The 9,420-nt window shown below is 38.5% G+C and overlaps 1 long non-coding RNA gene across 1 annotated transcript; it reads left to right on the forward strand.

Moving 5' to 3' along the window:
* The first annotated feature begins 2,174 nt into the window (after positions 1 to 2,174).
* LOC140140050 (uncharacterized) lies at positions 2,175 to 6,797 on the forward strand. Its single transcript, XR_011857205.1, has 4 exons — positions 2,175 to 2,303; positions 3,053 to 3,162; positions 3,835 to 3,933; positions 4,991 to 6,797. It is a non-coding gene; the product is annotated as an uncharacterized lncRNA (long non-coding RNA).
* The last annotated feature ends 2,623 nt before the right edge of the window (positions 6,798 to 9,420 follow it).

Consider the following 9,420-nt stretch of genomic DNA (forward strand, 5'->3'; position numbering starts at 1 on the left):
AATACGTTCAGCTTGTGCTTTTATAAATTGTCCTCGATCGTGAATATAAATTTGCGATGAACGTCGATGAATTATTCGTTTTCGAGTATACCGTAGATTTTTTCACGTTTTCAGTGACTCGCACTGTCACTGTGACTTGCAAGTTGCACAATGTCAATGTGCATGACTTGTCGTCATGCAAGCATAAATATGAATAATGGATGGAATTGAATGTTGCTTATTTGCACGTTTTGGGTCAAGCTGGGAGAAAAATATCCCAGGACACCAGGTGGACCCAAAATATCGTATCACACACGATACGATAGACCATCTAAGTTATCGTAAATCGGTTTCTCCCAGGTAGACCGTAAAATTTTGGTTGCCACATTCGGCCCACAAACGCCCAGGATTTTTATCCAGGTCGACCCAAGACAAGCATGCAATTAGCTGAATTAGGCCTACGTTATCCGACCATGGCGATACACATGTGACGAGTATAAATCATTGTACAGCATTCATTCATAACTTTGCAAGCACCGGTGACTTTAGTACAATATGGTTTAACACTTGGCATCTAAATTAATTCACAGTCATAGGCCTACTCTCATATTCGTATATTAATAAAGTATTCTTGTTTTAGTTTGCAAAATACAGAGGCAAATTTAAGGAGATATATAGTAATACTTCCAAGTTTTTTACTTTCTTGAATTTGCGTCAACGTGTACACACACGATAAGCTTAAGCTTAGGCCTACATAGTTTGCCAGCCCATACAGCGCTCTATGACTATGTTTTCAGACTGAATAAATTATGAGAAGATGTCATAGGATCAAATAATCCAACAAAGAATCACCCTGTTGAAGTGCCGGACATATACATGTTTTATGGATACTTTATTATTATTTGGTCTACAACCACAGAATTAAAGACAACAACCCGCCACGAAAGTGGTGCCAATTTCTATTAGCCTAGGCTGTCTTTCGATGAACAAGCACAGAGTGTGCAATGACACTCTGCAATGAATCTCCCAGCTTGACTCGGCCTTAATATTTGCAGGCCTACAAAATGTAATCAAAAAGAATTGAAATAGATGCTAGCGTGCATGCTATAGGCAAAATATCTTAGTCTTAGTTGAGCTGTCGTGTTGTTCCACGAAAAGTACGGTGATGCAATGGTACGCAGAAGAAAGTTTACACATTCTCTCATGATGATCAAGAATTATTTACTTTGCCAAGACATTTTTGATGTATTTCTCGCTCTCATTTGACATTGCATTCGCACATGCACATGCACAGCAGTACATGTACCGTAAGCTTATCATTTGAAATATCCGGTTTATTATACTTTTAGAATTTGATTATCAAATCTAATGGTCCAGTGACCGTGCCTTGTGGCACACTAGATTCCCCTTCAACCCATTTCGAGCACTCTCCGTCGATCACAACACGCTATGCATTTTCTTTGCTTGAGAAACAACTCAATATTTTTGCATTTTTCTCAAAAATTATAGTGCATTGGGGACAAGTAAGATATGTATATTATAGGGGCAAGGACTGCAACTACTGCACTGGAAATTTTATGTCAGCACAGACAACCGTTGTGGAGTTACACTCAAAAATGAGGGAAAACCAATATTTGATCAATAAATCATTAACTACCTGCTTTGAGTTGCTGAATTTTCAGTAAAGTAGTTGTAGTCCTTGCCCCTATAATATGCATATCTTGACTTGTGACCAATGTGCTATAATTTTGAGAAAATGCAAAAATAAGCATAAAATTGGCCAGGGTGTAGTACCCCTTAAAAGCATTCTGATGTGTGGCACCTTATCAGACGTTTTTTGTTGTCAAGCTCCAAAGCTTGTTTCAGTGTTGGAAGTTTTCCGGTTTTTGCCAGATTTCCGGTTTTTTTTTCTTAATCCGGGTTTTTCCAGGGGGAATTTTTTTTTTAAATAACATTTCTGGAAGTGGACTGGATGATGATATTTCACCATAAAATTAAAAAGAGCAACAAAAAAACAGGGGGGGGGGGGTGTTGATACCGTCATATCCTATTCCTTGATCCCCAGCGTTCTCTCCTGAACTTGTGCTAAAATTCTGTAGGCCTTTTTTTCCTTCTTAACATTGGCTCTAATTTCTGAAGACAATAGAAGTGACATTAAACACACATTATTGCCTTGACATTTCAGGGAGATCTGATATACTGACTCGAGTGGCTCGATCATGGAACCTGATGATACACTGTAAGCAAAGAAGACAACAGTGAGTGAAGCAAATTAAGAAGCCAAGGACAGGATAATAGATGTGGAAATGCCTGACACACAGTTTGTAAGTATGCAGCAGTGGTGTAGTGATCCTATGGACGGCACCAACCATGATTGGGGGTACACAAGCCATTTTTCGGCAATATTCCTGTGAGATTTCCCCCTTCCGTATGCCCCTATGATGATAAGCCACAGTGGTGTAGGATTATCTTAGGGTGCTGAATTGCAGAAAAGTGGACATTTTTCAGGGTGAGGCAATTTTGTGAAAAGTGAAGTTTACAACAAATTTTGGACGAAGCCCTCCCCACCCGGGGGGTAGATACATGTCTGTTATCATTTTTCATTTTGTTTCCTTGAATATTTGTGAGTCATCCAATCTCGTCCAGTATAAATCAGCGTGCTGGGCTGTAGAATTTTTAACAACTACCCGAACTCCAATGTCTACATGTGCACTGTGCAGTCTAGCTAGTTGGTTGCTATGAGCACACCACATGTGGTAAAGAGCTGCTGTAAACTTGTGTAAAGAGGATAACATGCTTACATGTAGATGACTGCTAACTAGTATGAGGCATCCAAATTCATTCATATCAATCAATACCTATCCACAATTGCAATCAAAGGCAAACTACATGTAGATCCATTGAATTGTTTTTGCATGTGCCGGTTTCAAGTGCAGGATATTTGAAATTTATAAGCATTTTGTGATACAATTGGTTGTCATTGAAAAAAAAAAAAACTTCAATGCACAATTATTTTCCGTACCATTCCTCCGCTTCACCTTACAGTCTACTTTTTTTTTTAAATTAAACTTAGGACATATCTGGCATTCTGGCTATTGTGGATGAACTTAAAGAAGGAGGATCATTGCATGCAGCTCACTACAGCAAAATGGTGCACATTCTAATCAAGAAATATGGATACAGGTAAGAAAATAATAGAGGCCGTCAGCCTTTTGCCATCTTGTGGGTACAAATGATCTGTGTGTTCATGCGTCGGACACTACGCGCAAGGCGCAGTGTGCCACGCAGCTGTTATCACGCCTCAACGCGGTGATTTTGCTGCTCACGCATGGAGATCGAACGACCATCACAGCGTGTACCCACAAGATGGCGGCATATGACGTCACGCTGACGGCATCTATTACTTAAAAAAACATATTATGCAAAAAAAAGTAACACCAAACTAAGCAAGGTGTTTCCAGATATTTCAATATGTCTCAAAGCTGTCACGTTCGTTCATTTTGCGGTGCACATTCACTTTTTTGTTTGTTTCCACATTGGATTTAAAATCTTCATAAGCTTTGAGACATGTACATGTATGGAATTTTATTTCCTAGGTACTTGTATGATTAAGCCTGGTCAGAATGCTAGATGCTGGTTAACTAGGTGGTTGACCTGACCATCATTACCTACATGCTCCATGTTGTTTTCCCTGTCTGCCAGCCAAAAGAGAATGAATTTCTTTGAAATCTCAGAACATCAGCCCACATGATCTCGAGGTTGCCTTTTCTTTTATACCCAAATTTCTTTTGTCCAAACCAGTTTATTAAAAACAAGGTTAATTATTTAATGTTTTTTTGTCATCTCTTTTTTCAGATGTGGATGAACAAAGTGTAAAAATGTGGTTCTGATAGCACTGCCTTTCATATTGCTACAGTGAAGAAAGGAATGGCATCTTTCATTGATTTTCAGCCAGTAAGTTTTATTCAATTATGTGTATTAAAAGGAGCAGTACGTAAAATAACACATTGACTTCCTCTGTACTTTAATGTCAGAAATTACCACAGGTAGAATTTATTTTAATCTTGTGAGAATCCATTGGATTCTGAAATTTTACCAGAATCTGTAATGTTGACAAGAATCTCTTTGAATTCTCGTACATCTATTCAAGAAAATCCCTGCAAAGAATTTCATGGTTTCTAGGATTCTCTCTGAAATTATTAACCCTGATTTACTATAATTGAAATGAAATTTAATTGAAAAATAACAGGCAGATTTTCCCTAACTTTTTGACAAGGGGCCCTTATTTCTACATCAGTGTGATGCAACCCAAAACATACTGTGGAATAAATATTCAGGTTTGGGTAGAGGTACAAGTATGAGTTGTTCCATTGACTATTTTACTGGTACAAGTGTGAGAAATCAGTGAATTACACAATATGAAGGTGCAGTTGCCCTGCAAAATGACAGTTTGATAAACAAGAATTTCTAGTCCCTTTTGTTTTATTTTTGATGTTTTATGTTTATAATCTTACCTGAATGTTTTTTCTATAAGGTTTTTGTTCGCGACCCATTTTCAAATGGTCTGCGAGTGCGACACAAAAAAAAGCTGTGACCCAGAATGGACAATTTGTAGAATCAATCTAGGCATTACCGCATACTTGTTGATTGTTAAATCCTTGACAGACACACACTTTTGAGGCCTGTTCACAAAGCATGGATATTAATTTTTCCATATTGTCATGGATATAAATGTAGCAAAAATAATAATTTTAAAACTAGCATGGAAAAGAGGGGCAGGGGCAAGTGAGTGATGGTAATTTAAGCCAAGATTAAGAGTGATAAAGTGAAAAACAATAATGGCTTGCTGTGCAAACTATTTGTGTTGTGTACAGTGCTTGTTGTGCTCCCTGCCTACTCCCACTCAGTACTGTTAGTGATTAGTCCCAGTAATGATACTACCCCTACCGCTTTTCGGGTCTCAAATACTGCATCATTTTATTTACTGGGGTATATTTATCATTTTTTACAGGCAAACCTACCACAATACTTGGATGCTCTCTCGCGGAAGAGACGACTGCCATTTGTTCTCATACTCGGCCCACAGGATCTACCGTCGCCATTGTTGAAGGGGGTGAGGGGGCGGCTGTGCCCTAAACCAGGAGAGATTGCAGAGGGCATTGGACGTGTGTTTTCAGGTTTTTCACGTGCTAGACCAAGAGGTTGCCACATGTTTTACCACATGGGAATTCATACAGAAAGTTTTTATTTCAATACGCACAAAGAAAAAACAAACCTAAATATTGCAGTTAATGTAGGGACTATAAATATTCTGTATTAGAAAAATACAAATCTGATACCATGTTATAAAAAAATCAGATAGCACTTTCTGTGTACTGTTGCTAACCTGAAGGATTGTGCACTTTTTAGTAGAAGCTTGAGAATTTCCACACATGAGATACAAGGTCAAATGTTGATTTTAAGATGTGGAGCCAATAAGTGGGAGATGGGAGCAGTTAGCCCCAGAAACCCTGAAATGGCCCCTGGTCCCATCTAAATTTCAGCTGACCAGGGGACACTTTTCTTCAGGAACTGGCCCCTGGTCACTATACCCAAAAATTCAATTCCATAGCCATTAATGCATGATGAACTTATTCAGAACAAAATATTGGCCCCTTGTTGATTAGAAGTGGCCCCTGGTTCCATGTTGAATGAAGTGAACCAGGGGCCATCTTATTTTCACCCTTGACCAGATCCTTTATTGAGCTATTCCAGTTGAAATCCATACACCCCCTTTGGAAGATATGACCTTAATCTTGCACACAGGGAGTGTTAATTTCAAATGGAGTTACCTCACCATCATTTTACAAATTTTGTCATAGGTAGAGCCTGTAATCTCACTGTACAAAAACTGTAATGCTTCCGTCAATTGCAAGCCCAGCTACCAGGGACCCGGGCACAGCGGGGACGTAGCGGGGGAGATTACCAAAGGCAGTTGTAATAATCCCTGCTATGCCCCGGGTATTGTCCTGGGACCGGGGCACAAATTGTGGGTGAAACCCACGGTACTGTCCCCGCCCATGCCAGCCGGGTTTCAAAGTGCTGTATTAATTTTCAATGTTTTTAATCAGCAAATCCAAAATTTAAGTATTTTCATGGCCCCGCTACCGGGACGACTGATTGTACATCCCGGGTACAGTCCCGGGTACCGGGGATGTACTTTCTGGTAATTTCAGGGTGACAGTCCCGGGTATTGTGTCTACAGTGCCCGGGTCCCTGGTAGCCGGGCTTGCAATTGACGGAAGCATAAAATCACAGAAATTTATGGGATTTCTGTGAAAAAAAACTCTCTAGTGTTTCTGGATCTGGTATTAGGTCTTATGGCATCATAAGTCGTGTGTGTCCGTGAGCAATTGTGTGTACGTCAACAATTTGGTCTCATACATGTATGAACAGTTCAAATCCTATGATTATCTTATTGCAATCATTATTATGCTTTTAGAATCTTCCATCCTATACTTTAAAAATACACATTTTTAAAAACCAATTATTCTGGATATCTGCCCTCAAACTGAAATTGGCGACCAATTACACCTGAACATGGAGGTCTCTGCATCAGCTTGCAGTCCACGATCACCATACATGTAGCGTATAGATATTGAAATACCATTTAGCGACCCCACTTTTAAGCGGTTACAGAATGTAATTGAGAAAATTAAAATTTTGACCAAAAATCACATTTTGGACCAAAAATCACATTTTTGAAGAAAAATTATCTTTTTGATCAAAAATAACATTTGTGAAAAAAAAATAACATTTTTGACCAAAAATCATATTTTTGACCAAAAAATCACACTTTTGAAGAAAAATTTTATTTTGATCAAAATCACATAAATTTGTGACAAAAAATCATGTTTTTGACCAAAAATTTTTTTTTTTTTTTAAAAATCTGATTCTCAAAGCATAATAATGATAAAATTGTATGGATCCTTTCACACGATACACAAAGATATTGGTCTCGCTGTGAGTTTACAGGCATGGGATTTTCCAGTGGAAATACTAGAACCAGTCTTTTTTGATGTAAAAATTCCCCCAGTTTTATTTATTTTCAGCCCATTTTCAGGTGTTCTTGTCCAATTTTACGCGCTTTTCCAGACTTTTTTTTTATAAATGTGTAGTCCCATGCTATCGCCTCGCACAATATCTTTTAAAACTCACAGCTTGACCAATATCTTTGTGTATCACGCGTAAGGTGTAAAAATATAGTTGTGTGTTCGTATTTTGATAAATTGTCTCTTCTAAAACAATAAAATGTCGGAATTATAATAAATGCAATTTCCAATTATAAAGTACAATTTTATAATTGCAGTACACATTGCATGTTCTAATTAACAGAACTATATTACATGATTATACCGGTACTGCAAAATAAACAGATGGACATCTGTGCAGGCAATTGTATCCACCAGGCAAGCCCGTACGCACGGTGGGGGTGCGTCCCCCTAATTTTGGAAAAATATACCAAAAGTCCCAAAATTTCAGAATTTGAGAGCGCAGCAAGAAAAAAAAATATAAGGATTTTTACTTTTTATAAAAAAGGTCCAAATTTTGGGAAGAAAGTCCACTTTGCACATTATTATGTTTTGATGGATCCAAGTTGTGATAATATTGGATCCAAAACATAATAATGATAAAATTGATGCTTTACGCCCAATATTTATTGGTCTCGCTATGAGTTTTAAAATATTGGACTCGAATACTTATCGTCCAATATTTTAAAACTCATAGCTCGACCAATAAATATGGGCTCAACCGATCCAATTTTATATCAAAATCGCACCCCCCCCCCATTGAAAAAAGTCCATTTTTTCAAAATCAGCACCCCAAACGTAATCCTAACCAGGTTGCAAATGGGTGTCACAGAATTAATCCCAATACTAAAATTTTCATAAATGAACAGAGTGTCCTAAAAAGTAAAATATTGTAAATTAACTCTGTTAAAGCTGTTGGACTGAATTGACCTCAGTGCAATATTGTATAAAAATAAAAAATGCCATACAAATAAATGCCTTGTAAGTTGTATTACTAAACTGTAGTCATTGTGTTTCATTAAAATGTACATTTCATTTGCAAGCAGTCAGATTTACTGCTGAAGTCAAATTTGACTACAATGAAGTAAAAGGGTAAAGGAATAATATGATATGGGGAAATGAGTAAATGATCCTATTTTGATATAAAATTGGATTTGTTTGAGCCGAATACACAAATTTATTGGTCTTTTTAAAATATTGGATGAGACATCTAGTCTAATAATTTAAAACTTGGCAAATCCAGTAAATTTTGTATTGGGTGAAAAAACATACAATTTTATCATTATGTTTTCAGAATCTGTTTGTGGTCAAATGTGGTTTTAGAGTATAAAGGTGCCAAATTTGTGCCAAAAATTGCTTGCACTTCCCGTTTGAGCTCCTTTCGCCCCCTAACGTATAATTCATAAATCTGTCAAAGAAACAAGGGTGGACCTTGAACCTAGCTTAACCACAGGCCCATAGGCTTAGCCTAGCCCTCCCAAAGTGCAAATGCCAAAAACGTCGCATAGGCCTATATTTTACCCAAACAGTCAATTTGCACCACACGCCTGCAGGCCTAGCCTAGCCCTCCCAAATTGCAAATGCCAAAAACGTTGCATAGGCCTATATTTTACCCAAACAGTCCATATGCACCACACGCGCGTAGGCCTAGCCTGACCCTTCCAAAGTGCAAATGCCAAAAACGTCGCATAGGCCTATGTTTTACCCAAACAGTCCGTTTGTTTGCACCACACGCGCGTAGGCCTAGCCTAACCCTCCCAAAGTGCAAATGCCAAAAACGTTGCAAGGCCTATATTTTACCCAAATAGTCCATTTGCACCACACGCCCGTAGGCCTAGCCTAACCCTCCCAAAGTGCAAATGCCAAAAAATGTCACATAGGACTATATTTTACCCAAACAGTCCATTTGCACCACACGCCCGTAGGCCTAGCCTAACCCTCCCAAAGTGCAAATGCCAAAAAACGTCGCATAGGCCTATATTTTACCCAAACAGTCCATTTGCACCACACGCGCGTAGGCCTAGCCTGACCCTCCCAAAGTGCAAATGCCAAAAACGTCGCATAGGCCTATGTTTTACCCAAACAGTCCGTTTGTTTGCACCACACGCCCGTAGGCCTAGCCTAACCCTCCCAAAGTGCAAATGCCAAAAAACGTCGCATAGGCCTATATTTACCCACACAGTTGATTTGCGAGGCACAAAATAGGTTTCTTTGTGCCTTTTTGATCAAAAATGTCAAAATTTTGAACAAAAAGTCTACCTTTTCAAAATTCTGCCCCGGTCAATTTTTTCAAAATCACCCCCCCAAAAAAAGTTCTGGTTACGAGCCTGCTTAACCATCTACAAATTTGAAGAAGTCGGGAGGGAGAGAG

This window comes from Amphiura filiformis, chromosome 18 (genome assembly GCF_039555335.1).
Source record: "Amphiura filiformis chromosome 18, Afil_fr2py, whole genome shotgun sequence".
Lineage (NCBI taxonomy): Eukaryota > Metazoa > Echinodermata > Ophiuroidea > Amphilepidida > Amphiuridae > Amphiura > Amphiura filiformis.